This window comes from Mustela nivalis (genome assembly GCF_964662115.1).
Source record: "Mustela nivalis genome assembly, chromosome: 14".
Lineage (NCBI taxonomy): Eukaryota > Metazoa > Chordata > Mammalia > Carnivora > Mustelidae > Mustela > Mustela nivalis.
Window position 1 is genome coordinate 7183556 of NC_139033.1, and position 8739 is coordinate 7192294.

The following is an 8739-nucleotide window of genomic DNA, read 5'->3' on the forward strand; positions in this document are numbered from 1 at the left end:
TGAGCATCGTGAAGGAAATGCCAAAATATTTATAGAAATCATCACCCTGGCTTGGAGTGCTGAGTCTTCACTTAAGAAAGTGAATCAAGTTCTGATGTAGAGACATTTAAAAATCTTCCCTGTTTGAAGAATTATACCTGGAAGCCACTTCCCAAAGGAAGGCAGCAGGAGAGGCTGAATTATCTCACGTTGAGAGGGGTTAGAAGGAAGGTGAGCTTGATGATGCTTACCCTACTTTCCAAGCATCTGGGTGTGCATAACTGGGATGTTAGAATTTGATTGCAATCACACCATGTGCTGTTTTTGTCTGTTACGTTTCTGCAGTCTCTGTCACCAGGGTAATAGAAAAAGGATGGTGGGAGAAGAGAATGGGTGTGTGGGGGTGGGGGAGGTTGCATAGGTAAGCACTAAAATGACACCAAGAAGAAAAAAGTCAGGCACGGTGAAGAACATTTAGTAAGAACATCTTTTAGTAGATGTCTTTATCAAAACTGATTTTTGACCTTTCAGGAAGACCTCTACTCTGCATTCCTGCTGTATTCATAATTCTAGATCCCATGGGGAAATCATGTCCATTCAGAAGAGACCATGTCCAGCACCGTGGCAGACATTGCTAATCAATCATAGAAACCCAGAACTCTAGATAGCCCCTCCCCACCCATGAACCCTATCTATCACCTCTGCTCTCGATGATAAGCCTAGGGCACAACTTTTACTGCTTTCATTAACTTACTTCAGAAGACTTCCTGACCAAGCTCAAAACTAATCATTTGCCATGTTAGTAATTTCTGGTTTATTGGCAACCCAATAATACCAGCTACGATCGCTGACTGTGTGCCAAGTACTCCACATTTAATCCTCACCAGTGTTAGTTTTCTAAGTAACTGAAGTTCATTTGAATAAGACAACCATCAGAGGAAGTGTTCTGTGGCTTGCAAAGTGTTGGAAGATACTGCTCTGGAGACCAGCGAGACATTGCACCAGTATATAAATTGTTAGATGATTGGGGAATGCAAAAGAAGTTATTTGTCCTCAAACAATTTATACTTGTGGTGTGGCAGGACAAACACACATGATTTAGTGAAGGGGAAAAACCAAACCATGTGTGTGCATTTGAACTTTTTTTTACAAAAAAGCTGGGGAGTGGAATAAAACACAGTGAATGGATGTATTTGGGGACAAAATTTATGAGCTCTTTGTCACTCCTGTTTTATTTTTAAAACTTTTTATTGAAACATCACTCACATGACATAAAATACACCCTTTTAAAGTGTACATTTCATTGGTTTTTAGGATTTCTGCTATGTTTTGCAAACATTTACCACAATCTAATTCCAGAACACTTCCATCACCCCAAAAGTAGCCCCATATTTATTAGCAATTAGTCTCTATTTCCCCCTTTCCCAGCCCCTGGCAACCACGAATCCATTTTCCGCCTCCACAGATTTGCTTGTTCTGGGCATTTCATATAAATTGATTTATTTATATGAACGAATTATATAGCTTTTGGCATCTGACTTCTTTCACTTGGGAAAGTGTTTGCAAGGTTCATCCACATTGTAGCATGTGTCAGGACTTCTCACCTTGAATAACATCCCATTGTTTGGGTTTGTCACTTTTTATTTACTCACCCACTGATGGATGTTTGGGTTGTTTCTATTTTGCTCTTAAGAATAATGCTGCTAAGAGATTCATGTCCAAGCTTCCGTGAGGACATATGTTCTAAATTCTCTTGGATATATATGTAGGAATAAGATTGCTGGGTCATATGGTAACTCTGTCTAACCTTTCAAGGACCCAGCAGGCTGCTTCCAAAGTGGCTGCACCATTTTGCATTCCCACCAGCCATGTATAAGGATCCCAATTTCCCTACATCCTCACCCACCTTGTTACTGTCCTTTACTTGAATGCCATCCTGATGGGTATGAGGTGAAATCTCATTGTGATTTTTGACTCACGCATTTCTGCCCTTCTGTTTTTCATCTTCATTCTGATGGCCAACTGTGGACCAAGATGCTGGACCTAGAGGAGCATGACTTACTAGTTCACGATTCTTTAGGTTGGAGGACCTGCCCAGTGGAGCTGGGTTCTCTGCTCTGGTATCAGCAGGCTGAAACTGAAGTATCTTCTGAGTTGTCATCTAGATGCTCTGTGGGAAATTCTTGGTGGTGGTAGAATTCAGTGTCTTCAAGTGGCTATTAGAACCAAGGGGCGCACTCTCAGCTCCAAGAGGCTGCCTACATTCCAGGCCCCAGGGCCTCCCTCCATCTTCAAGCCAGCAATACCATATTGAACCTCAGTCTTCGAATTGCTGACTTGTCTGTCTCTGATGTGCAGCCTAAGCTTCACAGGGCTCATATGATTAGGTGAGGCCCACCCAGATAACCTCTGTCTCTTCAGGTCAACTGATTTGGGACCTTAATTCCTTCTGCAGAATCTTTTCTTAGAGGCACCTCGATTAGTGTTTGATTGTGTGCCTGGGAAAGATGTGTGGACCGCAGGAGCTGGGAATCTCAGGTGGCTGGGGGTCATCTTAGAATTCTGCTTCTTGTAAGGATTTTGACACAAACAGTAGAATAAGTCTTTTGCTGAGATGGATTAAAAATATTTTAGTGCACCAGCCGTGCACAAAGTTCCAGCTTTATGGCTAATGTTGGCCAACAACTGTTGAAAGTGTGACAGTATTCTGCAAATTCACTGACATTGTACATACTGACTTTTGTCGCTGATGATTGAATCAATGGCTCCTGTTGGTTTCAGCTCTTAGCCTGTGGACCAGGACCTTGCTGAACCTTGACAAAGTGATAAATTGTACTTTGATGTCCTCGTTTGATTCTATGGCTCTTTTGAAAGGAATACCCTTCTGATGTGCCCAATAAAATCCTCTTTGATGTGCCAAATATGGACAATTGAACTTTTAAGGAATTGAAGCACAGAAAGTGAGTGTCTGCCCAGATTGACGCAAGCACAATCTTTTGTTTGTTCCTTATGGTGGACATTAGGTTTCGGAAATGCTCCTTATTCTTGGCAATGTCCTTTTCCTCCTCCGCACAATCGTCTGGCTCTCATGTTCTGAAACAGGAATAATGTGCCCCTGGTTATATTAAGTAGAATAAACTAAAGTGAGGACACGTGAAAGCAGAAATGACTTCGAAAGAGAAAGCCAGTGGGAGCTAGTTCCCATTACAAAGGTCAAGTCAGAAGCAACTAGAAATTTCTATCTCTTTCTTTTAATATTGTTGAAATGTAGCAGGTTTCAACTGGTCTAAAAACTGGTATTTCCAGTGTGTGTTATTGAGACACTAGTTTCACGAGAGGAACCATAAGTGTTAAGCAGAAATAGGTTCTGTGGTCCATCAAATAAGTTTGCCATTAAGTGTATGAAAATATCCTGGGAAAAAATGCAGCATGTTGTGATTTCCAAACCCGCAGGTTGAATTGAATGCTCTTTTGGTTTAGGAAATATTTGTGAGATTTGAACTTGCGAAGCACACTTTGGGAAGATCCGTGTGGAACAAATTCTTTGACTTGGGAAAGTAGACATATGTCTCGTGGTATATATATATATATCTTATTTTATATATGATATATATAATTATGTTTATATTTATATATGATATATATAAATATATATATAAATAAAGATATCTATATATATCTTTATTTATCTGAGAGAGCGAGTGAGCAAGGGGAGGGACACAGGCAGAAGGAGAGAAATCCTCAGACTCCCCGCTGAGTGTGGAGTCCAAAGTCAGGCTTGATCTCACGGCCCTGAGCAGACTGAGCCACCCAGGCACCCCTTTGGTGACACATTTGTTGCACAAATCCAGAAATGGACACATCTCCATTTGGGTCACAAGTACGTGCATGTTGGTCAGAGATGTACCTATTTTGGTCATAGAGGGGGATAGTAATTTTTCTGCTGCCAGTATATTTCCTGGTGGGATTATCTCCTAATCCCTTCATAGTCTATTAATACCATTCCCAATTTAGCCTTAGAAGTATCCTCAGACACTTCATTTTTTTTTTTTTTTTTTTCCTCAGACACTTCATAACAATTTCATGTCTAGTGACTGGAGAAGAGAAGGAAATTAATGCTTATTGATTATCCCCAACGGGGATGGGTGCCCCGTGTGTTTTATCCTATTTAAACTTCATTGTAACCTTGCTGAAGCAAGTTTTAGTTATCCTTCAGTTCATAAATGAGGACACTGAAACTCAGAGAAGTTAAGCAGTTTGCCTAGGGTCACACAGCTCATTGATAGCAAAGGGTATTTGGATCCAGGATTGTCATCCTCCGACTCCAAAGCCCCTCCTCTTCTCAGTACACCCCCTGCTTCTCTGCCCTTGTTGCTGATCTATTTTAATTTATGCTATAAATGAGTAGTTTACAAAAAGTTGGGTGTAGATCAGATATATGGAGTTGGACTAGGTGCTCTCTCTGATCAACTTTGTGATTTCGGCCACACTTCATCTTCAGCCGACAGTGGTTTCAGATACTTGAGTTCTCGGTTTCCCTGTCCCTTCCCTACTCTCTCTCAAGCGATGAACGATCTGGAAAACAAGCTTTTACCATGCACCAGGGAAAATGAACTCTGATTTCTGATTTTATTTTCCATCTTTCTATGCTTCGTAAAGAGAAACGTATCATTTCATTCATTTGAACAGATGTGGGGAGCATTAGAGCCACACTGAATTGGGCTGAAATCATTTGACCTTTGGCAACTGACTTCATTTGGAGCCTGCTTCCTCAGTCTGTAAGATGGGACTGAAAATTCCCTCTCATAGGGTAGTTGAGGATGAAATCAGGTCAAGAAATTGGGCATGAATTCAAAGCACTTACATAGGAGTGCGTAGTGATTGTGAACTTTTTTTTCCTTCTTAATAATTGGAACTTGACATCAGTAATAAAGATAAAAAACAGGAAGAAGAAACACTGGGACACCTTTTAGGGGCTCTCAAAATAGATTTGAAGAAACGAGCACCTGTTCTCCCCTTCACTTACTGGTCTAAGTACTACTCCTTCGTTTATGGCCAGTCAGTACCAATTCAGAGTATACTTGAAAATTTGAGTAAACATGAACATACATTAATATTAACCAAAGAACAAATATTTGTGCAACTCGCTTTGCCGTCTTGTTTACTTTAGCTCTAAGAAACATAGTTAGCAGAAGTGACATCAAAAAAACAAACAAAAAAACCTATTCCCATCACCCAGGGCAAGTTATGTCCCCACTTGCCACCCTGGGCCTTTAGCTACTCCCTGTCCTAAATGGGGAAAGACAGTTGATGTTTAAAAAAGAGGTATTCTTTCTTAAACATACGTCATTTGAAAATGCTCTTAGGGCACCTGGGTGGCTCAGTGGGTTAAGCCTCTGCCTTCGGCTCAGGTCATGATCTCAGGGTCCTGGGATTGAGTCCTGCATTGGGCTCTTTGCTCAGTGGGGAGCCTGCTTCCCTCTCTCTGCTTGCTTCTCTGCCTTACTGTGATCTCTCTCTCTCTGTGTCAAATAAATAAATAAAATCTTAAAAAAAAAAAAAAAAAGAAAAAGAAAAAGAAAATGCACTTATCTTGCTATCCGCAGAGCTATCCAGCACAGTGCCTTGCCCGTGGTAGGATCATTTTGTTGAATTAATGAGTATTTACGGAAACATGCTCAACTCTCGTCTCCCCACATTTAACTCCCATGGAGATGAACAGGTTTTGTTTTGTGTCTGGAAATAGTTCGGCTCCTGGAAAATATTTTCCCAAGGAGCATGGTGGAAGATGAAATAGCCTGGATTTTGCTCAAAATAAAAGCTATGCCAATATTTGTTACCCAGACTCACCAGCTCTGACCTTCAGCTGTTTGAGACAGACTTTCTTGGCTTGGCAGATACAGCAGTGGGGAGTCTGACTTCTGCCTGAAATCTTAAGTTGACTCTAGACCCTTCCATGCACGTGCACACGCTCTCACACACGCGCACACACACACGCGCACACACACACACACACACACACACACACACACACAGGTGTCCCGTTCAGAACCATCAGCTGTCCAGTTCACTCGTAGCTCCTTCTATAGGATAAATAAAGAGGGCTGAGGCAATCTGGAAAGCTTGCTGCCTCTCCACCCTCTTAATTGATCCCACTGTGTACACACTTCATGACCCATTACACTCTGCCCCTCAAGGTTGCTCCGGAGTGTCTGCTAATCACTGACCAGGGCCGGCTTCGGCCGGGGCATGCTGGAGCGGCAGAGCTTTCCAATCTTGCACTCTGTTGCTTTTACGAGCCCTTCGGTATTCATCTTCTGGATTGTAGAGTTTAACCCCATTTACAGCAGATTCCACCCAGAGCCCTGGCGAAGCCGGCCTGGCCACCGAACAGCACAGGCTCAGAGGGAGCACTTTACATAAAGCCCACTGAGAAGGTGGCAGGCGGGCCTCCCTCTAATAACTCACAGTGGCAGATTGGAACGAAGTGTGCTCAGGTTTTCATGTTTGGAGGAGGCAGTGGGTTGGGCTGGGCGGAGAGGGGAGGTTGCTGTCCATACGTAGTCTCCCTTTCTGCTAACCGGGGATTTAAAAATAGTGTCTTTTTTAAAAGATTTTCTTTATTTATTTGACAGAGAGAGACACAGCGAGAGAGGGAACACAAACAGGGGGAAGTGGGAGAGGGAGGAAGCTCGATGCGGGGCTCGATCCCAGGACTTTGGGATCAGGACCTGAGCCGAAGGCAGACACTTAACGACTGAGCCACCCAAGCGCCCCTAAAAATAGTGTCTTAAGAAAGAGACCACAGGGACCCTACACAGAACCACGCAAGGAGAACGTTGCTATTTCTATTAGCTGCTTGGGTTAGGACGATGAGCGATTTTTTAAAAATGGGGAGGGAGGTCGGGGGGCGAGTGGTAGGATTTGAGGAATAGAGAATGCTATCCGAGGCTTTCGCGGGGAGGCGGGGTCTCTCGAGACTGGGACAGGTGCAGCTGTGGGCACATGTCTTCCTCCCTCCATGCTGGACACGAATCCAAAAACCCAACCCCAGGACTTGTGCCGTGTCCCTGGCAGTTCCCTGTTGAACACAGTTCTAGTTCCTGTTTCACTGTTTTGGAGTCACTTCTATTATTCTTACTGACAGTAAACACGCATACATGAAATTTACCATTCTAACCTGTTTAAGCACACAGGTCAGGGGCATTAAGTACGTTCATATTGTGATGACACCATCACCACTGTCCACCACCAGAATGCTTTCCATCTTGCAAAATTGAAACCCATCGCCCATTAAATACGAGCCCCCCCCCCAACCCCGCACGTCCCACCTGCTCCTGGTCACTAACCTCCATTCTACGTTCCGTCTCTATGGTTTTTGGCCACTCTGCATACTGCCCGCGAGTGGAATCCTGTAGTCTTTGCCCTTTTGTGTCGGTTTGTTTCACTCAACATGTCTTCAAGGTTCATCCATGTTGTAGCAGGGGTCAGAATTCCCTTCCTTTTAACAGCCAAGTAATATTCCTCCGTATGTACATACTTCCCTTTATTATCCAGTGTCCATCGACAGGATGGGTTGCTTCTACCTTTTGGTGATTGTCAGTAATGCTGCTGTGAACATGAGTTAGTCTGGATTTTTAATTAAAATTCTAGTGCTCATCTATTTTCTTTAGCTCCCCTGGTGAACTCTTCCTCAAAGAATGATCTGATGAACCCAAATCAGGTGCGCCAAGCTGGAGACTTGAAGGTTGGATGTGCAGCTGGAAAGTATTTGTCAGACGGTAGACACAAAACAAGTGGTTCCTTCCCTTTATAAGAAGAGGCTAATGTTACGGTGACCATATGCCCCTATTTTACCAGGACAGTCTTGGTTTACACCTGCCATCCTAGGGTAATTATTAATGCCATACCCTTTCACTCTTGGTTTGCACAAGAAATTATGTGGGCACCTTGTTTCTGGAGAAAGTTCTAAATGGGTGTCATCTGAGGAGAGGACGAAACTGCAGGAGTGGATACATCCTGGAGAGACTTTTGGAGGATGACGTTAGGATCCAAATGTGTAGCTTTGGGGTCTGAGGAGAGCCAGAGGATAAGTAGCAGAGTCAGGTGTGAGTGTCCCCAGTATGCTGAATAGCAGCTTTCTGTGTTGCCGGTCCTTCTAAGACAGGGCTTCCCAGCTGGTGGAGCTTTTGCTTATCAGGGGGCATATGGCAATGTCTGGGAATGGGTTTGTTTGTCACAGCTCAGTCGGGGGGGGGGTGTGTGCTCCTCGCATCTAGTGGGTAGAGGTGAGGGACACCGCTAAAAGTCCTGCCCGCACAGGGCAGCCCTCCTATGACAAGGAATTACCTGTCCTAAACGTCAATAGTGCTGTGATTGAGAAACCTGGTTTAAGGGGCGCAAGGAAGAAGAGAGGGAGGAAAGGCGAAGGGAGGAGTGAGGGCAGAGAGAAAAAGACCACAGGAGGGTGCCTGGTGGCTCAGGGGGTTAAAGCCGCTGCCTTCAGCTCAGGTCATGATTGCAGGGTCCTGGGATCGAGCCCCTCATCGGGCTCTCTGCTCAGCCGGGAGCCTGCTACCTCCTCTCTCTGTCTCTGCCTGCCTCTCTGCCTACTTGTGATCTCTGCCTGTCATATAAATAAATAAAATCTTAAAAAAAAAAAAAAAAGACCACAGTAGCCCCATGCCACAGGCAGCCGAAGGCAGAACTTCAGCCTCGAAGTCAGGCAATGACCTTGACATTTCCTCTCTCCAGTAAGCC

At 44.0% G+C, this 8739-nt stretch overlaps 1 long non-coding RNA gene across 1 annotated transcript; it reads right to left on the reverse strand.

The window, feature by feature from the left end:
* Positions 1–2302: 2302 nt before the first annotated feature.
* LOC309848433 lies at positions 2303–6039 on the reverse strand. Its single transcript, XR_014303042.1, has 2 exons — positions 5830–6039; positions 2303–3072 (listed from the first exon to the last, which is right to left on the reverse strand). It is a non-coding gene; the product is annotated as an uncharacterized lncRNA (long non-coding RNA).
* Between the last annotated feature and the right edge of the window lie 2700 nt (positions 6040–8739).